Here is a 23,669-nt window from a genome sequence, read left to right as displayed (position 1 = left end):
GGAAACTGTAAACATTTTCCTGCTTGTTTAACACTCTGTGGGCTTTTAGGGTTGGCTTGCTCACCTTTTCAGGTCCAGGGCTTGAGAATGATGAGATAAACTTGCAGCCAGCAATAGGGTTAATCTCCTAAAGATGAAAGTTATTATATCTGTACAATAGACAGTTGTTATATAAGGAAAGTAAAAATCTGAATGGTAAAAGCTTTGGGCTGGAACAATATATTAGTTGACTGTGTAACACCAATGAAGCTTTGTAGGTCTTTGATTTCCTAACATATGTAGCTATGTATTTGAGTAAGGATGTCTTAATTTTTGCACAATTTCTTTCCCTCTCCCAAGAATATGCTGAATTGTTTTGAAGAATATACAAATCCAGGAAATGGAATTCCATGTCAAGAGAGGTAAAATGCCAATATATATACAGATATAGTTACATAGTTAAATCGGGTTGAAAAAAGACAAAGTCCATCAAGATCAACCCCTCCAAATGAAAACCCAGCATCCATACACACACCCCTCCATACGTTCATATAAATTATATATACCCATATCTATACTAACTATAGAGTTTAGTATCATAATAGCCTTTGATATTATGTCTGTCCAAAAAAATCATCCAAGCCATTCTTAAAGGCATTAACTGGCATTCCACAACCTCACTGTCCTGACTGTGAAGAACCACCTACGTTGCTTTAAATGAAAGTTCTTTTCTTCTAGTCTAAAGGGGTGGCCTCTGGTACGGTGATCCTCTTTATGGGTAAAAAGGTCCCCTGCTATTTGTCTATAATGTCCTATAATGTACTTGTAAAGTGTAATCATGTCCCCTTGCACGCGCCTTTTTTTCCAACAACCCCAACCTTGACAGTCTACCCTCATAATTAAAGTCTTACATCGCTCTAACCAATTTAGTTGCACGTCTCTGCACTCTCTCCAGTTCATTTATATCCCTCTTAAGGACTGGAGTCCAAAACTGAACTGCATACTCCAGATGAGGCCTTACCAGGGACCTATAAAGAGGCATAATTATGTTTTCATCACTTGAGTTAATGCCCTTTTTTATGCAAGACAGAACTTTATTTGCTTTAGTAGCCACAGAATTACACTGCCCAGAATTAGACAACGTGCTTTCTACAAAAACCCTTAGATCCATCTCATTTAAGGAAACTGCCAACACATCATTAAGTGTATATATTTAGTGTATTATTTTTGCCAAAGTGCATAACCTTGCATTTATCAACATTGAACCTCATTTTCCAGTTTGCTGCCCAGTTTTCCAGTTTAGACAAATCACTCTGCAAAGTGGCAGCATCCTACATGGAACCTATAGTACTGCACAATTTAGTATCATCTGCAAAAATAGAAACAGTACTTTCAATGCCCACCTCCAGGTCATTAATAAACAACTTGAAAAGCAAGGGACCTAGTAAACAACCAATTAGAAAATTAGAAAACCAATTAGAAAATGTTCAATTTACCACCACTCTTTGTATTCTATCTTTTAGCCAGTTCTCTATCCAGGTACAAATACTATGTTCCAGGCCAAGATTCCTTAATTTAATCATTAACCTTCTGTGTGGCACTGTATCAAATGCTTTAGCAAAGTCTAAGTAAATCACATCCACTGCCATCCCTGCTCAACTTCTCATAAAAGGAAATTAAGTTAGTCTGGTAAGATCTATTATGCATAAAACCATGCTGGCACAAACTCATAGTATTATGATTTGCTATGAAGTCCAGTATCTTATCCTTTATTAAGCCTTCGAAAAGCTTTCCTACCACTGACATCCGACTAACTGGCCTATAGATGTAACAGCAATGAGCACTGCAGTTTCCCATCAAGTGCTTCCTTTATCCAGAATGCTCGGGACCTGGGGTTTTCCAGATAAAGAATCTTTCCATAATTTGGATCTTCATACTTGAAGTCTACTAGAAAATCATGTAAACATTAAATAAAACCAATAGGCTGGTTTTGCTTTCAATAAGAATTAATTATATTTAAGTTTGGATCAAGTACAAGGTACTGTTTTATTATTACAGAGAAAAGGGAATTTTTTTTAGAAATTTGGATTATTTGTTTAAAATGGAGTCAATTGGAGATGGCCTTTCCATAATTCTGAGCTTTCTGGATAACTGGTTTCCAGGTAACAGATCCCATACTTGTATCATGTTCTGCACTAAAGTTTCTAATGAATACCAAGACCCTAAAAGACATTGTGAAAAAAGACAAATGTTTTGACATTCAGCTAAGTGTCAAATGACCAATGACTAAAGGACCATTTCTATATCAGGAAACAAAAAATAAACAAAAGAGAAAGGGAGAAGAAAAAGAAAATGTTTATTGTGATTTTGCTAATTGTAATTCATATAATAGAAAGAACAATGTGGCTCAGGTTGTCTTGTTGTTCCATAAGGTTTTATATAAATCTGTGCTACCCTATGCTCTGATTTTCATAAAATGAAGAGCCAACTGCAGTTACCCATATCCAACTCATTCTAACCAGTTTATCTTTCCAGCGATGTACATACACTTCCTGCAAATGGTACTTAAAGAAAGTTTTCACACTGCCCAGCTTGAAACTCACAGCTATTTCAATTGTATGTATTTTCTTACCACTGTGCCAGCTTGCTTTAAGAAAAATGTTTTATGTGTGTATATTAGGATTGCCACATTTTCTGGGGCCAGGCTGATGGCATAGGCGGAAGGGCCAGGCTGATGGCATAGGGGAAAGGGACAGTGATGCTGGGGGTGGGCATGATGGCATTGGGGGGCACACAATTGGTGGGTTTATGATGCTGGAGTAATTGCATTACTGTGATGCAATTGGCTGGATTTATGTGCAATTTCCTCAATGCTTCAAACTGGGACATCCCGTTCAAGGTGGCAAACCCAGCTCTGTCTATATTCTGCCTAATGAGTAAACCCAATGTTTTAATAAAAAATATGAGATCTATTATACAGAAACCAGTTGTTGAAAAAGCTCTGAAATACAGCAATGCCGATTCCTCTTTTTCGACTGGTGTACTTTTCTTTCTGTGATAATAAATAAACCATGTTGATAGAAACAAAATCACAGTATCATAATGTATAGGTGTTTTTTATTTACTGGCCAAATTGTTGTTCTGGATTCACAAGGCTGAAGACCAGAACAGGCCTAAGAAACACCAAACTGTTTTGGGTCCAAATAGAACAAGTGGGGGCAGGGTGTATATTTTTTTGTATCCAAGTGGTTAACTGGCAGCTGATCTTGACATGCTTGTGCCCTGCATGTGCCCTGATGGTGCTGCAAATCCTGAAGTGACATCATCAAAAGTGGGCGGGGACAGAAACAAGTTTTGTAAAACTTTAAAAGGAGTAAAATATAGACAATATTACATAAGATGAGAAATTTAGATGAGACCTGCACACTCGTGACCTGCATCTATACCCGCGCCTGAAAATCTTCCCCTCATTCCGCAGGGTGCCTGTTTTTTTGCCAGTAACCCACAAGTACACAACCCTCTGTAGGACTCTACCTGTGCATTCTAGGCTGGCTTTCAATGAGACACCCAGTGGGTAACCGTGCAGCAGCCTAGTACACAGTGGCGCAACTAGATGTTACTAGGGCCCACAGCAAATTCATTTTAGGGCCAACAAGATATCCAGAGGTTGTTCTGTTTTACCAATATATGTTGATATTGCTCATTTATTAGGGCCTCATTGGGCTCCTATACCTCCTAGGCCCCCCTGCAGCCGCAGGGTCTGTTTCCTCTGTAGTTACACCTGCTAGTACACTTTATCATATCCAGCCTGGTATCGATGATCTCTATTACTTTGGGCAGGTACAAAGAGGCCAAAACAGTCCACCACCAGCCCACTAAATAATGACTTTCTATGGCATCTTACAGCAGCCCCTCTGGCATTTGCCAGAATTGACAGATTGCCAGTCCAGGCCTGCTCTGGGCCAATGGGAAGAATAATCCAAGTAGCTGGAAGTGCGACAGCGCCAAAGAAGGAGAAGGGAAAGGAACCCCGCAGATGCGCACTCCCGGCTTCAGATTAGGGGTTACGCGCGTTCCTTTTGGATTCGCTCGCAATGCGCGCCCCCATTGTATTTGCACCTCCTCCTCCTGGTACCGCGCTCCATGCCCATAGCTTTGAACAGAGCTGCAGCCTTTCAGTGCTGGACGGGATCCGGGAGAGATGGAGGCAGCTCCGAGCCCCACGCTTAGCAAGGACTTACCTGCTGGTCCCCACACAGCTTCCCTCTAGCCGCATTTACAAGTAAGAAGCGATGCGACTGTCTGTGATGCTAGCGCCGCCGCGTCTTTCCACAAGCGATTCTTTCAATGTCAAGTGCATGGTACCAAGCCTTCCAAAGCGATCTGCAATGCATTCTTTATTTTGCTGTAGTTTGTCTCTATGATGAAAATGTAATGGATGATTTGCGAGCAGTCTCCCATCAGAAGCTGCGATTTGTATCCCGGTGTTAATATGACCCCCTTCTTCCCATGGACACAAGACTGAGAGGCTCCTTTCATTTCATTGCATCCCTACCTCTGCCTTCCTTTCTACGTTCATTCATAATTCCCATTCTCTATTTTGTATGGAGCCAGGAGGGCTAGTCCTGTTTGAGGTTCCAGGTATTGACCCCAAACAAGCTGCTCTTATATTCAGCATCCAGTTCACAGTGGTAATGAAGGGAATCAGAAGCAGGTTGGTATAGTGGCATAATACAATGTAACCCCTGCAATGTATAGGACACTAAAACTTAAAAGGTGAGGGGGAGAATGTAATTCAGAAACCACTGCACTGAGTCAGGTAAAGGGCAGCAGCACAGATATGCAGGTGTGTTTATAGGAACTATGCCTTGCAGCAGTCCCCACTCATACAATCCTCTGTTTACCCACACCATCTCATCCCAGCACCAATCAGTCTCATGCTGCTCTGTGAGAAGAGAAAGCTCCACTTCCTATGAAATATTCCTAAGTAAAGGACCTGTAGCCTTGGGAGATGTTCCCTCAGGCATCATTCCATTTAGTTTTCTGCATTATACAGCAATAGCAGATGGCCAGGTTAGTTTTGCCAAATGCAGTGGAGTTATTGAGTCCTATTCCATTACACCCAATTTAACCAGCGCTAGCTGGACATCTGCAGCCTGTGATGGAACCCACCTGTCAAAAATGTGACTGCTTGATAAAAAAAAAAAAATCAGTTTTCTACTTGTTTGATTACTTGCTTTTTGTGTAGCATATTTCATGCAGAATGAAGTGCAGCCTGCGCATTTCATGCCAGCAATATCCATACTTTTCCTCAGTGTACAAGGGCTGATAAGCAGATCCTGACAGCAGAGCATCAGTTGGGCATAGACATAGGCTTCCAGTCTAGCCTCTTGTACACTTTCACAAATAGTACATTATTAAAACAAACAGCCGTGTAATTTTTAAAACACCCTCTTCATTGGCATGGACCAGAGAGTTACAGTAAATCCATTCAATACAGTTACTCTCTGGAACACAAATCCCATTTCACACAGCAAATGGAAATCTTTAGATATGCACCTCATCAGCCAAGATGCACCTTCATCTAAAATGTACAGTATAAAGTGGCATTTTGCTATTAAGTACCATTTGGCTAGAATTCTTCTGCTAAGTGCAGTTCTGTGCAGCTCTGAATAAGAAAGCAGGGCAAAAAGATACATAGCTGTCGCTTTGCATCTAAAGTACGTTCAGATTCCCCCTGCAGCCAAGAGATGCTTGACCATGTTTAAATGACTGCTTTGTTCACTTCTGTTTGCACTCATTGTTATGGGGCTGTAAGTACCAAGCAGCACAACTTATTTAGTAGACACAATGGGCAAGTCTTCAAACAACCTATCTTTTACTATTCTATATTTCATTTTATTTCCCTCTAGTTAGAGAAGCATAAACAGTTAACTAAATAAAATAGCAACATAATGACTTAAAGGAACAGTTCAGTGTAAAAATAAAAACTGAGTAAATTGATAGGCTGTGCAAAAATAAAACATGTTTCTAATATAGTTAGTTCACCAAAAATATAATTGATAAAGGCCAGAGTGACTGGATGTCTAACATAACAGAACAAAACACAACTTCCTGCTTTTCAGCTCTCTAACTCTGAGTTAGTCAGCAACTATAAGGGGGGCCACATGGGACATAAATGATCAGTGAGTTTGTAATTGATCCTCTGCAATGTGGCCCTCCTCAGGTCACTGATTATTTACTGGCTGGTAACCAATCAGTGGAAACTAGGGATGGGCGAATTTGAGCCGTTTCATTTTGGCCAAAAAAAAACGAATTGTCGGTGATGCCCATTAAAGTCTATTTTTTTTTTTTGACACGCATCTTTATTTTTTTGACACACACTGCCATACAAGTCTATGGGCGTCATTTCCATGGCGAAACAAGGCGAAAAAATTCACCCATCCCTAGTGGAAACCAATGAGAACTTTCACAAACATATTGCAAAGCAGGAAGTAGTGTTCTGGCTATTATGTTACACATCCAGTCATCCACATTACATTTTTGTCTAACTATTTAAGAAACATTTTTTATTTTTCACAGCCTGTCTGTTTACCCAGTTTTTATTTTTTATACTGAAAAATTCCTTTAAATTGTAAGCTCTTCAGGGCAGGGATCTCCTTTCTTTTATTTCTTTGACACTTAGGGGGGGGATGTAATATGTTTCATTAGCTCAAAAATCTTCGCAAAGACCATTGTGGATGTTAGCGACAATGTTTGTGTCTTCAAAGTTTGCAACCAAATGTCATTTGCGAACATTCCCAGTGTATAATAAAATTTTGCAATCGAAAAACGTATTTATCAAAAAAATATTTCACGAAACTCCAGAGCAGGTGTTAACGCTAACATTACATTATACTACATTATTTAATATCTAGCTTATTGCAGAATGCCCCCACCTGAATCCTTTCATCTATACCATTTCAACTATAATCTTAGACAATGAAGGGATTTCTGTGCTACATACATGATTAGAATTACAGGAGGGCTGTCTCCCATAGATTCCATTTTATCCAATTAAAAGTTTTTAAAAATTACATCCTTTTTCTCCGTAATAACAAAATAGTTCCTTGTAACTTGATCCCAACTAAATATAATTAATCGTTATTGGAAGTGGCCTGTTGGGTTTATTTAATGTTTAAATGATTTTCTAGTAAAATTAAGGTATGAAGATCCAAATTATGGAAAGATCCATTTTCTGGAAATCCCCAGGTCCAGAGCATTCTGTATAATAGGTCCCATATATGTACTAGTACACTGAAAAACACACAGATAAGCAGGCCTCAATACATACAAATTTATGACTAATATATGAGTAACTAGTAGTACTTGTGAAACTATTAAAGGGCATTAATTATCCGAACAATTTAAAATACAACCATTTTAAATAATTTTAACATTTTTAACAATTTTCATACAGTATTCCTTTTCCTTATTATTATTTCCTATATATATTTTTTTTTTTGCATCACCATTCATTTTAAGAACAACAGCCAAAGCAAATTTGTGGTTATGGACTTCTATTATCACAGCTATTTGCATGAATTCAGTTCTAAAGAAACAATAGTTACCTTACTGTTCATAGGTCAGAGTTTGTTCAACTGACAGGATCTTCTAAAAATAGATACACCCACTTACACAGTGTCAGGTTATCAAGAACAAAACTCTTTGCTTCTCATACACATTCAGTGTCGGACTGGCCCACAGGGATACCAGGAAAACTCCCGGTGGGCCCAGGTGTCAGTGGGCCCTCCTCGTGCTTCAAAACATTAGGCCTATTTCATGGCCATTACCTATTTCTATGAGACCAAAGAGACAAAATCGATTGAATAATAGATTATAGCATGTAAAGAAAAGAGACTAGCAGAAAAGAGGTTGCCTGAAGAGAGGAATTATAATAGTACTGAGAGTGGACCCCTGGTCTAAAGTCTTTTGGTGGGCCACTGGTCTAAGGTTTTTGGGTGGGCCCCTGGTGTCCCAGTCCGACACTGTACACATTCTATTAATCTGGATTCAATACAACTGCGCATATACAGTAGTAAATACTTTTCATGACTACATACAATTGTGCCTGTTTATGTATTACCATTATTACCATTATACTATATTTAAATAGCATTAACATACTACACACAGAAATCTTTTGCTTTAGTCCCTGCCCCAGTGTATCTTAAATGCTAATGTTATTATCATACAGTCACATGGACACTTAAACAGCATACTCCCCTCTGACATATTATCAAGGGTTAAATCACCCTGAGAGTCCAGAAGCATCAGAGATCTATGATGTATAAACCACTAGTGGCTCAATATACATTTTCCCTTAAAGGAGAAGGAAAGGTTAAAAGTAAGCAAGCTTTATCAGAAAGGTCTATATGAATACACCAGAAAACCCTCAAAGTAATGCTGAGTCCTCTGTCAAAAGAAACACCTTGTATCTTTCCTTCTATTGTGTACACATGGACTTCTGTATCAGACTTCCTTCTTTCAGCATAAACCTCCAGGGCTAGGGCTTGAGCATGCTCAGTTTGCTCCTCTCCCCCTCCCCCCCTGAGCTCAGAGCTATGTGTAAGCTAAAGAAGTAGGGCAGACATATTGTATTGTACATTTGGGGGTCTATTTATTTTGCAGAAACTGTGAAAATGGTGAAAAAAGCTGTGTAAAATAAATTGTGAATTTAACAAGTTGTATTTTATTTTACATCACGTGAACGTCAGATTTGCCACCATTATTTTACACTGCTTCAAACCTTTGAAAGTAAGTTCTGGTGGAAGTTGCTCAAAGAAAAAGCATGTGTTTTTTTAACATGGCAATGTATGGCAATGTGTGGCAAATTATTCTGCAGTTTTTTACACCGCATAATAAATCTGCCTCCTATGTGTTATATACCAGCCCAAGGCAGTAAAGATCTGTGTCTCCAAAGATGCCCCAGTAGCTCCTCAACTTAATTTCTGCTGATTCACTGCACATGCTCTGTGCTGCTGTCAATAACTGAGCTTAGGGACCAACACATGAGATACTGAACATATATAATATTGAACATATATAATATAAAAGTTGCAATATAAGGCTTAGTTAATAATTACAGGTGCAAAGCAGTTCAGACGTAAGCTTAGCTTTTCAGCAGCTGCTCAAACCAAGGAAATTCCCATGACAACTTTGAAGTCCTGGATCAGTACCACTAAAGAGATGCTTTGCAAATCTGACTCTGTATGGTTTTTTTTTCCTGCATCAGGAGTGGGAAGCTTTAAGCACAATTTCCTAGCACTGTACGAGTCTGCTTTTATCCCCATGTCTGTAAAATAGCATAATAATCACTGTATGCAGTGTGCTGGGACCCTCTGCAAAAAAATCTTCAGAGGGGACCCATCTGATCTCCATTCGAGTATTTGAGTCTGATTCACTTGATTTGTTAAAACAGTGATATGCTGGATTTAAAATGTTGCTCTAGAAACTTGCTATATTTTGAATTGTTTGTTTTTGTGCTATGAATTTTTAGATATTCTTCTACCTCTTTCTTCTCACTCTAGTCACTGCCTTTTCATTAAGTTCATTATTAAGAATGTATACATTTAACCAACGAAATTCTGTCTGCCTTTTATGAAATGACATTAAGTCCAACTGTATAGATGTAGAGCAGGCATTCACAGGTCATTTTTAATACTGGTTGGGTAAACATATTTTTTCACAGTTCTTAAGGGTAAGAAACCCAGTTTATGCAAGAAAATACTCCAAAAACATGTTTGAAATATGTCAAAAGCTATAATAAATCTAGTAACCAGAGTTGAATGTTATTGTTGGGAAATATTTATCATGTTTTGTAAAAGACTACATGAAAATCTGAATGGCACAAATTGTCTGTGCTGTGTTCTTTTGTGTAATCAGCGGTTCCAGAACACTATTAATCAAGTACGGTAAATGTGAATTCACAAAGAATTTGAATCTCAGTGAAATTTAAAGGCCTTTCTAGTATGTTTTCAACTAAAATAAATCATTGACATTGTCATTTCCCTTCTGTTCATGCTTGAAAAATGCTTTGGATGCTGCTCTACTGACAATTGGCATTTCACTTAGATGCACAAGTGATTTATTTTACAGGAATAAAATATTATTACAATATTCACCTAGAGGTATGAAAGATTCATTTTTATTTAATGAGGAAGTTGAAAAACAGCATAAGATATGCGAGGCTACTTAGCTTAGTATAGGTAGGGATGGATAAATACGCAGGAGGCTGAGGATTGTTTAGGGAGTAACATTTGAGCAGGCATTTGCTAATACTGCTGTCCATGAAATAGAGGCATTGTTAAGCCTGTCATGCATACCCACCTTATATTTTAGAAAGGGTTTTTTATTTATATCTTCTTCTTACTAACACCAGTCAAAGATTTTTATCTGAGCAAATTGATCTGTAGGCTTAATAATGGGAAACAGTGGCATAACTATAGAGGAAGCAGACCCTGCAATCACAGGGTGGCCTGGGGAACAGGGGGCCCAGATTGTGGGCTCTGCTTCCTCCATAGCTAATAAAAAAAAACCCTCTTCCCCAGCTGTGGAGAGGAGGGGGGATACAAATGGCAGAGGGCGGGGTGGAAGCGGGACATAAACATCTCCATAGTACCTGTACCTACATTGTTCGGGGGGTATAGTTTTCCTTTAACTCTCTATTGTAGATTACATACAAAGGCATTCTTTTTTAGAAAGCGGGTGAGTTTTTCTGTGGAGAGATCTAATCTCACACATTCTTTTTAACATTTTAATAAATATGTCCCTTAGAGTTATAGAAGGTATCGTGTTAGCCTCTAAACGCCTTACTGTATCAGTTTTACATTTGAGATAGCTTACATGTTGGCCTTTCTAAAAGGAAACCTTGTGAAAGAGAAAATGTCATAATAACACATGTAACCGCATCATGCCTCCATGGCACCACATGTAATGAGAATAATACTTATGCAGGTGATATACTGTAAAGTAATTGCATAGAACTAAAACTAAATGGTTAGCCTTCAAAACCCTTATAATTTAAAGGACATATAAATCCACAATTATAGTTAGATTTACACATTCCCACTACTCTAATCTCCTGAATTGCTACATGTTATTTTCAAAATAGTTTTCTAAAACATGTTAATATTCTTCCTCTTCAACAGCTCTGAGTATAGGAGCTGGCAACTTCTGCATAACTCTTCCTGCCAATGTGCCAAATTGAGTCAACTCTAAAGCAACAATAAGCTGCTCCAAAAGGACCATTTGCAGTCTCATGAAATGAGTCAAAGGTATAACTCTTGTCTAAAATTAAACCTAGTGATCCAGAGAATCTGAGTAAACTGTAAGTGTAAATATATTTTAATAAAGAATAGTTTGGTATGAAGGAGCATTTCTGGGGCCCTTGCCTCCCTGAGGAGGGTGCCCCCTGTTCTCGCATCCATCACTTACCTTTTTAAACTTCAGAGCAGGTTGATGAGGGGGACGCATCGCTAGTTCAGAGAGTCCAATTGTGCTCGCTGTGCTAATTTGCTTTTTTGGACATTTTTAATAATAAATGGCCATTTTCAGCCGTTTTCAGCAAACTCACTGATAAAGATATACATATGACCTATATGTACCACCATAGGTTTGTGAAGTTTCTCTAGGAAGAAAGTAACGCTAGAGAAAATTTGCTAGGAAACCTTCATGCTGACGAATTATCTCTAGTAAAAGTACGCCAGTGTTCATTTGCTGACACGGAATTTCGCATTTAGTCATAGCCCTCTAAGGCAAGATTTTTAACTCACTTCATGGCAGCAGCACCCCTATTAGTATGAAAATTAGGTATGTTTGACTGATGCTGCCCCGTAAACATAGTCTGTTTTCAGAAGCTATTAGAGAGATTATTACAAAAATGCTTATTCTCACAAAAAAGAAATCAAAACAAATTTGACAAGCTAAAAAACGGAGGCAAGTTTTGCTAGGCATTAAAAAACCATGGGTTTTTGATAAACATCTTTGGCATCAAAAACAACAACAGGTGCACAAGCATTAAATGGAAATGGGAGCAGACGGTAGCATTACTTACAGTTCTGTGCTATATCACATCTCTTTGTGGCTTCTAATCTACAAGTGTACATAGAAGTTCCATTGTAGAATACAATTACAGTACTGGGGAAGTCATTCATTCAGGATTCATTCAAAAGCCTCAGAGGCTACACTAGAGTATTCTTGGCATGTGTATCACCCTGTCTTTTTCTCCATACTAACCAAGTACATTCAGTCAGGTATTTTATGTATACATTCTAGTAGTTCCAATGAAATCAAACACTTTCAGATCACCAGGAGAAAAGGTCTATTAAACACAGGGTTGAAGCTTATTATTATAGTATGTTCTCCCTGTATTCATATAATGCCATTTTTAGCACCAAAAAATGGACATGTTGCTCTAGATCAGTATTCATAAATCTGTTCTATCTTTAGAGATGCTGAATTTATTATGGAATAAATAAAGACTTGTGGCAAGCTGAAATAATTTTTTTATTTTGGTTTTGTGCAAAATGAAATTCTCTAAATAATATGCTTTGGATTGCTTCTGTAGTTTATGTCCAATTCATCCAGGCGAGAAATCAGATATGCAGTTTAGCCCGATGACTCCAGTAACAAGTCCTCAGCTTTTTGCAGCAATGTAATGTAAAAGGCCAAGTGCCATTTGATAGTAAAACCACATAAACAGAGAGCAGAATAAGAAAAAGAAAAATCAATTTATATTGTGAAAGTGGTATCTACACCTGAAATGCACCTTTTTATTGCTGAATTCAACCACAAGATATTATGAATATAATTCATTATATGGCAAGCGAAGCTGGAGGTCTTACAGTGCTACTTTGTTATTGGGAATGAGTGCTCTGAGCCTGCCATTATTTATAAACATTGACTGTGCTTCTTTGTTTTTATCATGACTTTAGCTCTTTATCTTAGCTCTCTTTATGCCCTATAAAATAATTATGTGATGCCTAAGTGATAAGTAAGAAAATAAATCTATTCTTTCTTAAATGCACATTAATTCTGTATTATTGCTGTGTGCTTTAGTTCTTTAAAATTGTATTGGAGGTTATTTACTGTATGTACTGCTTTTTACTCTCAATACTGTTTGTGCAGTATTTTCATGAAGTCTATGCAGTGTGATGGCTGTCAATTATTTAAAGATTTACTATTGGCAATGTATATTGTATATAATATAGTTTGTATTTTTAATAGAATCTGTCAGTGTTAGGCACTGTACAGTATATACACTTTAAAGCTACCTTGATCCTAACTGTAAATATATTTCAGATGTATAGTTTTATATATATATATATATATACATATATATATATATATGTTTTCTTGCATTGAACAATCTGTCTTGTCTCCATGTTTGATTACAATGTAATATAATGAAGTCAAAATTACATAGAAATTACATAGTAACATAGTAAGTTAGGTTGAAAAAAGACACACGTCAAGTTAAAGGTCAACCTTTGTAATCTATTTATAACTGCTAGTTAGTATTATTATTATTATTATTATTAACATGTATTTATATAGCGCCAACATATTGCGTAGCGCTGATCTGGATATACTGTGTATAAGATAATAGCAAGAGGCCTGACAAAGTTCAAGTAATTAGCATTGCCTACTCATGAGGTCTCTTGCATCATTAATCAAGTTATTGGTTAGTAAAATTCTTGTTGGTAAATTGTTTTTTATGTGTAAGTTTTCCATAAACCTCTATAGAAAATTAAGAGGTGCAGTGGGACATCTTTATGGTTGGGTTTAGATATTCCTTCAGTAGAAAAAGAGTGCAGAGGATCTCAGTAGTGCTTCATATCTCTTTAGTTATAGATACAAATTAATTTGTTAATTAGAATTCTGATTACCTGCGTCATATCAGGCTTCTTGCTATAACTTTCTTGCTAAGCTTGTTATCTTACATACATAGATTATTATATAATTTTTTACCTAATTCTATTTTCTATCAGACATGGGGATAAAAACAGGTAAACTGCATTTAAAGCTTACAACTCCATTTGCAGGAACAAAGAACATGGAGCCAGATTTACACATATCAAGTGATATTCTTATTGGAGCATTGCTTTGCTTATTAATTCAATCACTGAGCCTGAACAGTTGGGGAAAAGTCTCAGTTTTCGCGTGCTTCCCGCACTTACGCTGGCGTTTTTACGCTGGGTAAACGCCCAGCGTAATTACGCAGCTCCCTACCTACGCAGGCGATGAAACCAGTATCAGTGTACATTGTACCATAGCAACCACAAGCAGCAAATTATACAGTTACATTATACAGGTTTTGGTCATCAAATCTCTGTACCAAAAGGCATTCAGTTATAACATCTCTTTCCTAATAGTGGGTGCTGGATAATATCACGTCTTTAACTACCGGGAGCAGCACTTTTTAACACAATATGGAGATTTGGTCACCTAATTCTGCCAACAGATAAACAATTATGGGTATTTATATCAACAAACATAATCATACAGTACAAAAGGATCAATCACATAGACCTATATGCTGTCCTTTACTCATCACAGGATCGCAAAAAAAGTTATCAAAAGCATGTTAGTCTTAGTAGTGCTCAATATAAAAACACGGCATAAAAATCATTAAGAGACATACTAATATATTATTATATCTTATTATTATCTTTAAAGTGACAGTGTGTTCTACTAAAAATCCCCATTCATTGGAGTGACATAAAGTGACATAAAGTGGCCAGATACATCTAATCATTTATACAATAGTCATCATACATTCACTAGTAAGTTAATGTAACATCAGCCTTATAAATATTGTCAAGGAAACATCGTAGCAATGTATGCCCATGTCTCTTTTCTGTAAAGTGTCCATGCAATATAGTGAGGCTGTGTCGAAAAATGCCGATATCCATTAACCATCTCTACTATAGTAAAGCCAACCATTATCATTGGAGAAATCCATTAAAGGTGCCAGTGCCGTACAGAGTTAAAATCCACATTAATTGTTTTGTGAGATCACCACAAGGATCCTATGTGATCTGTAAGAACAGATAATATTAAAATACATTCACTTAAATGTATTATTTAAAAACACAAAGCTGAAGTCAAAGCATTACAGAATACTCAAAAGAAAAGGGACAGCTTTCTGTCCTCATTCAGGCCATTGGGGGAGAGAGTGTTAAGTCTATAAATCCATCTCAGCTCCTGTTTTTTCAGCAGCAGTTCCCTATCACCACCCCTAGACTGTGTTTTCACCCATTCTATGCCCATAAATCGCAACTGGCTCACCTGAGGATCCTACACTGAAGATCATATGTGTTAAATACACACCCTGTCCCAGTTCTTTATTCCATAAAGTTAGCAGATGTAGATATTAAATAGATTTCTTCTGATTCTGAACACATATACAGTGGTAAATGCATCCTCCTGGTATTTCATTGCAGTGTAATATTGGAAATTAAAACCTGAACATTATAAAAATAGAAAAATAGTTGTAGTGCTGGTAGGGATCATTTTGATTTCATCCTTCATTAGGCTTGGAATACCTGGGTTGCAAGTGGGAGAGTTTGAGGGAACATTTATGACCAAAGGAAGGAAATATAATGCAATTTATGGCTTTCTGCTTTTAAGACCTACAGTATATAAATGATAGACTCTTCCTCCTAAGTCTTCTTAGTAACTCATCTCTCTGTAATGCAATCCACCCTCTGCCTCAATTATGAGAGTGTCACTAAGCAGTCTCTTTTTTGGCATCTATTCAATTTTTCTAACAAAATGCCTTTATTTACTCTTCATTCTTCAATATCCCTTTCAGTGTTGGTGTCAGTAGGGGAAATCCCTCCTGTAGAATAACCTTTGGTTCCAAGAGGACCACTGATGTTAATGTTGGTCCATCATAAAAGGTCTATAGCAATGATTCAGCTAATAACAGATTAACCAACTATCCAGTAAAATAAGATCACAGAGCTCCTTACAGCAACGTACAGCCTGTTCAGAAAATAAATCACAATAATTAAAATAAAGCTTAATTTTATGTAAAACCACTATTTCACTTAACCTTATTTCTAAAAAAAAAAAAAACCCTGATATATTCAGCACATATAATTTTCTAAATAAAAATGGAAGTCTGGTACAAAATTTTAAGAAATAGTAAGGAACAACTCAAGTTACTCTTCATCATGAGGCAGCGAGGCTGTGGAATTTTCTGCCTCTTGACATCATGGTGGCACATTCCCTTAATACTTCTACAAAGGGCCTTGGGTGTCTTTTTAGACAAGCATAATATACAGGGCTACAGTTTCATATATGTACAGTATGGAGGTTATTTATCAAGGTCCGAATTTATCTCAATATCGACTGCTACAAACTCCGATCTAATCCGCTCGGGGTTTTAACGCTTATTTATTATTACATGTTCCCCAAAACTTGCTTTGCGGGAAAAGCTCAGATTTTCACGATTTTTTCGTGAATTTTCCCCAAAATCTCAGAATTTTTCGGAGTCATCACCCGAAAGCTCTAAAAACATAGTGAAATTGCCCAAAACTCCCGACACAACCAAAAATCTATTTGACTTGTATGCAACCTCGACAGGTTTGAGTTGCCGTGTTTTTATATTCAGGCTTTTTAGCCCTCGGGGTTTAATAAATTCTGAAAAATTCGTGATTTTTTGTAAAATATTTTATAAGAAAAATCAAACATTTTCGAGAAATTTCGGTTATTTGGAGCTTAGTAAATAACCCCCTTATGTGTATATATATTAAGGGTCAAACTGAAAATTCAAATTCGAATTTTCGAGGTTTTTTTTATGGTCAAAATGGTCAAATTCGAGTAGGATATTATTAAAACTCGATTAATTTTTTTCTTTAAAACTTCAAATTAGATTTTTGAGATTTATCAAAGTATGGCCCTTTAAGAATTTGTATTCGACTATTCGCCACCTAAACTCTGCTGAATTCGTGTATAAGTCAATGGGAGAGGTCCAGTTTTTTTCTGAGAAAAAACTCAATTTGATTTTGGTTGAATTCAAATTGAATTTGATTTGAGTTTTTGGGTTGGTAAAATTCGTCCAAGTTTTACATATTCGATTTTTTTAATAAATAATCAAATAATCGGATTTCGAATAAATTCATGTGAGTTAAAAAAATTTGACCCTTAATAATTGTGCCTCGATGTGTACATTTGTATGAATACATTTCATCTGATATTTCAACACTAGTATTATATAATGCTTTTACTTGATTTCATGGATCTATATGGATCGATCATATTTTAGTCTGTTTTATATACAGTTGTGTTCAGAATAATTGCAGTGTTTTTAAAAAAGTGAATAACGCTCAAATTCCTTATAATAGTTTACATTTCCATACACGCAAATGTATTGGGAACACTGCACATTCTATTCCAAATAACATAAAGAATAATTTATCAAATGTGTGTTATTTCTTTACAAAAAATTAAGAAAAGGGAATATTAGGCTGTTCCAAAAAATAGGAGTGTCAGCATTCATCTTTATAAACTCAAATATTCACTGTATAAACTGAAAAATGTTTCAAGATTTTGCTTTCCTTTGATTCACTGAACTAATATTTAGTTGTATAAGAACTGTTTCTGAGAACTTCTGCATATCTGTGTTGCATGGAGTGAGCCAACTTCTTGCCTCTGTTACATTCCACAATTCTTCTGCATTTCTTGGTTATGCCTCAGAAACAGCATTTTTGATGTCACCCCACAAGTTTGATGTCACCCCACAAGTTTTCTATTGGATTAAGGTCCAGGGATTGGGCTGGCCACTCCATAACGTCAATCTTGTTGGTCTGCTCGTATACTGGAGTTTTTGGGGTCATTGTCTTGTTGGAACACCAATTTCAAGGGCATTTCCTCGTCAGCATAAAGCAACATGAACTCTTTGAGTATTTTGATGTATTGAAACTGATCCATAATTTCTGGTATGTGATAAATAGGTCCAACACCATAGTATGAGAAACATCCCCATAGCATCATGTTTTTGCCACCATGCTTCACTGTCTTCACTGAATTCAGTGTTTGGGGGTCTTCTGACAAACTGTCTGCGGCCCCTAGACCCAAAAAGAACAATCTTGCTTTCATCAGTCCAGAAAATGTGCCATTTTTCTTTTCTTCTCTTCTATTACTCTACTACACCTACTAAGAAATTATTTGCCATGTAGAATATAATTGATTGATCAGGTTAGTGTGTTAGTGTATGTAGGACTACTATTATTCTGTTGTATATCCATTGGGTACTAATGCATTAGAACCTATAGTTTGCCTTTCAATCTCTTCACAGTAGCCATTCTTACTTATTCACAGAGCGGAAATGGAATGGAATGGTTTGCTTCTTAAGGAGAGAAACATCTTGATATGCAGCCCCTGGGTATTTCCTGCACTTCAGTCAAATTGTCCTTTGGGCAGAATAACCTATTTATAGATAACTATTTACAGTGTAAAACATTCCACCTACATCTATATTTATTGCTTAGCCAGGTTCTAAACATTTGCATAAACATATATGCTATATGTTCAGATATGTCATGTCATAACACAAATAATACATATCTGAACATATAGCAACAAGGCAGCTGTATTTCAGAACCCTCCATAGACGGGTTTTGCACATGCGTGGTGCAGAATAATTTTTAATATATTATAGATATGCAATTTGTGGCTGATTTGGAGTGAAATATAAACAACCATTAACACCGTTCTTATAGCTTTACAATACAGTATATAACATGTAGAGTCAGTAGCTAGTTATGCATTATATTGTTTGGCAATGTAGTATATAGGACACATTATTGATATTAAATATTTTGAACAGTGATGTTTTTAACACCGGCCAGTTTTCCTGAGAAGGGAAAAATGCACTCCTGCAGGGCCGGAACTAGGGGTAGGCAGAATAGGCACGTACTTAGGGCGCAAAGCTGGGGGGCGCCAGGCACGTACCTTTTTCTGTTGCCTACCACATGTCTGATCCCTTCTCTCCCGCGGTTTCCCTGACGATTAGCGCTTTCGTGCATTCAAGCTTTGATTCACACAGGCTCAGTTTGAGTCACACATGCGCATGCAAGCGGCATTTCATGCATGCGCACGTGAGCGGCATTACGCGCATGCACACGCAAGTGGTATTTCACACATTTGCACCAAGCCGGCACAGGGAACGGCCAGGTTGCCTAGGGTGCATGGCCGGCCTGGCCCCGCTCTGCACTCATGACTTCTAAACTGCGGTCGTACCAGTATTTGAATCAACATTTGGGACCTGGGATTTTCTGGATAAGGAATCTTTTCATAATTTGGCTCTCCACATCTGCTAAAAAATGTAAATATTAAATAAACCCAATTGGTTTATTTTGCCATCAATACAGATTTATGTAGCTTAGTTAAGAACAAATCTGAGTTACTGTTTGATTATAACAGAGAAAATGTAATTAGTTAAAAGAACAGAATTAATTGCTTAAAAGGGAGACTATGAGAAATAGTATTCCTGTAATTTGGAGCTTTTTGAGTAATGGGTTTCCTTATAAGTGATCCAATACCTGTACCAGTAACACTTTTTAATTCCCCAACAGTCATGGAATAAATTATGTAAAGCCCTTCATCTTTTGCTAAAATTTCCATATTCACCGATTTGTATTAGTAATTTCTTTCCTGATACCACGAGTGAAAAAATGTAAAAGTTAGACAAATGACCAACTTTTAAATTGAGAGCTGTAAGTGTGGGTGGTGGCTGAAAAGATTTAATAATAATTAAATCTTATTATTAATAATAATAATAACTAGCTCAGATATCTCATATGATAATAATAAAATGAAGGATGATCTAATGTAATGGCATCGCTATTAAGTAGTCACTATCTACCCTAAATGATCAACCAACTCTCAAAATAGCTAAACTATGAAAGCAAACATTTTAACAACATACTAATAATGCTTTACAGAACAAAGTGTAGGTGGTTCACTGGGAGAACTTTCTTTTACTCTATCATCGTTCAAGTCACAAACCCATAACTGGGACGTGACCGACTGCTGCAGTAATTGTACTTAAAGCTAAGGCTTTCTGGAATGGGATAGAAATTTTAAAAATATATATATAGTTTCGCTGTAAAAAATATTTATTATTTATCTGTCAGTACCAGTTTCACAACAAAAGTAATTCATGAATGAACCTCTCAACACCTACACACAGATGGGAGTCTGAAAAGAACTATGTTTGCTGCATATAAAGCTAAAAAAACACTGGCTGCAAAGACAAAATACCTCATCCCTGGTAGAGACTTGTATCAACCTCTTCCCATTAAAAACCTTCCAAATCATTTTCCTGTCCAATATTGCTCCTACATTTTAACTTTACTGACATAATCTACCCAACTATCATCTGTTTGTGTTTATAACTAGTTTGCTATTGGAACAACTCTGGAATAAGGGTCCAAAAATACAGTATATATTGACATAGCATGACTTTTAAAGTAACCATACACCACATGTTGGGGAAATGTAATAATAGTCGCATAGAGAAAAACAATTTGCACAAATAAGAGTAAAAATGTGCATTTCGCTATGTAATATTTGTCCTTAAACTGTTATTCCATTGCAAATTTTCATTGCGCATTGCGACTTTTAATTGCAAACTTTTAAGAACTGCTTGAAGGTGCATGTTTCGCTGTAGAAATTATCAGTAGTGATTGATTTATCTCCCCTTCTGTAGTTATGTACATATATCTGCTATGAGTCGCTCGCAATATGAATGCAATTAAGAGTTTATACATTTGGTCCTGTTATGTTATGTGCTTCTATTTTCCTTTATTTTTGACACTAACCTTTTTCATTTTCTGTTTCTTCTTGTTTTGTTCCCACTCAAAGATGACTGTGTACAATTGTATCTAATTTGATGCCATTGTTTGGGCAATGGGTATGTGCTTCACGGGGGTAAGTATATTTCACAATTAAATGTGAGGAAATAAAGGGCAATACGGTGATATATATAAGCGTGAAGCCTTACATTAACAGATACACTGAAAAACTGGAGTAAACTATTACTAAATATTTAGCTTCTAGGCCACTCCATTGCCAGGCATACCTTAGCAACAGGGTTTTCTATTGACTTTAATGGAATTCAGAAATGCAGAATGTATTGTTGGCACTATTTTATGCCAGTGACATGGATGATATATTGAGTAGTGATAAGCAAACGTTTTTGCCAGGTTTTGCTGCGAAAAAGACGCCAGTAGACTCCAATAAGTTAAAAAAATTGTCGGCTGCAAAAATTGTCGCACAAGAAAAAAAGAATTTGTCGAGCAGCAAAAAGATTGTCACCCATAGACTTCAATGCATTTGGTGAATTTTTTTTGCAGAATTTTGTTGCAGTTCAGCGAATTTTCAAAACAAAATGGGTCAGATTCGCCAATCACAAATATGAGGCAGTTAAGTATAGGGATGCACCAAATCCAGGATTTGGTTCGGGATTTGGCCAGGATTCAGCCTTATTCAGCAGGATTCGGATCCTAATTTGCATATGTAAATTAGGTGCACGTTAGGAAATCATGTGACTTTTCATCACATAAGAAGAATTTTTTCCACTTTTTCCTTTTCTTCGGTTCAGTATCTGGTCAAATCTTTCACCAAGGATTCGGAGATTCGGCCAAATCCCAAATAATGGATTCGGTGCATCCCTAGTTAAGTAGTTAATTCTAATTCTTCAACAAACTGCAGGTGACCCTAATGCCAAACTGGTGCATTCCCAAAGGCTTCTCTCGGCTTAAATGGTCACTAAACCTAACTACTGTATAAGGCTGTCCCATTGCACCCAATAGTTCTCTATAGAAATTGCCCAAAAACTCAATTAATTTTTCTAACTCAAATTCCAAGAACACCGATCTCTTACAGATACGGTGGATTAACATTGGAGGATTATTTTGCATTTTTATGCAGCTGTGGGCCCTGGAGGTCTGGGTAAAAATGTTATTGAGCAATACTGCTTTAATAATACAATATGTTAAAGTGTGCTGGGATTTGTAGTCCATCAAATGTGTGGTTGAGCAGTGCAGCACAGTAGGATTATTTAACTTAAGAAGTATATTACTGAGGGGTCAATTACAGTACAGGATACAAAGTGTAAAGTGCAAAATAAGTCACAAGTGGCCTTTTACACAGATCTGTGGCTTGCCCTTTGCATAGAGTGCTGCCTGCATTATGCATTGCTCTACCCAAGAGGGGCAGGCAGGGGGAGACGTAATTGTCTCCCCACACGCTCCATACCTTGTGTAACTTTGTGGCATATGTGCCAGTGTTAAGGACAGGGCTCTGCTGTGCCTCCTGGCACTGCTATCTGCACCAAGTGTTGATTTGATGCATGAGAGTGGAATGAGTGCAGAATTCCCCAAAGCACAAATCCTCAGTAAGAAAGAACTAAGGGGAATGTATTTGCACCCCGAGAAATGGTACATGACCCTCTAGTGTAGTATAAACATATTTGTGGATATATTAAATTGAGGGGAAACTGCATTTCCACATGCTTATATTTCTTTCTCACACACTGTATCTGAAGTGTTCATGCATCTAAGATTGAGATTACAAAAGATACCGAGGCTCATTTATTATTTGCCCAGGACCAAGTGCAAGAGCACTAAGTGGTGCCCACTGTAGGTCCATCCCCTTAGCAGTTGTGTCTGGAGCAATGGTAGATGCAGGCACTCTCTGAACCAATTTCTTGGGTTGAGCATACAGCACTGTCAGGTGCAGGGAAGCCCTGTACTAAACATGTGTCAAAAGCAGCCTTGCATTCTAGGAGCACTGGCTCTTTCTGAGAGCACATGAGCAGGCAAAATGACCTGAGATGGCTGCCTACACACCAATTACAACTAAAACTAAAATAAAATAAATATTTGGAGTTAGGAATAAAATTTTATATGGCAAAGTGAATTACTTAACACACAGTTTGTAAAAATTGCGCACAAAAGTTGCACAATTTGTGCACACAGATCATTTTTTGCACACATATCTAGGAAGGAATTAGCGGGAATATTGATCACAAAATATCATCTATCATCCCTCTCTGTCTCATCTATCTGGCATCATTTACAAAATAAGACATTTCTTCTGCTTATATTAAGCTTATATTACTGGTTGCACCCCAGGGTACAACCGGCAGGGCAATTTGTGACGTGCAAAAAAAGAAAGCATTTTGTGCCAGTTTAAATTTAAAAAAATTCATATAAATTCTGTTCCTTTACATTTAATATTTTAGGAAATGTTACTACAACACTTATCATAGAATATCAGGTTCTAGTAGAGGTGAATGGATCTACTGCATTAGAAAGATTGACTTATTTATTTGGCACCTGTATTCCTGTAAAGCAAGTGCCATATAAACAGATGGTCCTAACGATATTTAGCCAAGTTGGCAATTGCTCAGATCATCCCCAGATGTCAGGGCCAATTTCCAAACCTGTAAGCTCAAGCCAGTGGAGGAAAGAGTGTGCATGTAGCTGCATTATAAGATATGTATAATATGTTAATGGTATTCAAATACACAATTTATAAAAGTTAGATCTTTACTTATAGACATTGTATAAACAAATGTGTACCTGATAAAATAGGGAAGTTTTATTAACCTCTTCCCTGCCAACTATGCTACT

General features: G+C 37.0%; 1 protein-coding gene across 2 annotated transcripts in view; it reads left to right on the top strand.

The window, feature by feature from the left end:
• The first annotated feature begins 3,725 nt into the window (after positions 1-3,725).
• The window catches only part of fut9.S (fucosyltransferase 9 (alpha (1,3) fucosyltransferase) S homeolog), an 81,721-nt gene continuing 61,777 nt past the window's right edge, over positions 3,726-23,669 (top strand). Inside the window, exons 1-2 of one of the 2 annotated variants that reach the window (XM_041563885.1) lie at positions 3,726-4,261; positions 20,896-20,961. The gene's annotated coding sequence lies outside the window, so the exon portion shown is untranslated. The remainder of the gene's footprint in view (positions 4,262-20,895; positions 20,962-23,669) is intronic. The other variant, XM_041563886.1, reaches the window with a different exon arrangement.

The sequence above is a fragment of the Xenopus laevis genome, chromosome 5S (assembly GCF_017654675.1).
Source record: "Xenopus laevis strain J_2021 chromosome 5S, Xenopus_laevis_v10.1, whole genome shotgun sequence".
In the NCBI taxonomy this organism is placed as follows: Eukaryota; Metazoa; Chordata; class Amphibia; order Anura; family Pipidae; genus Xenopus; species Xenopus laevis.
This window is presented reverse-complemented; position numbering and strand designations above follow the sequence as displayed.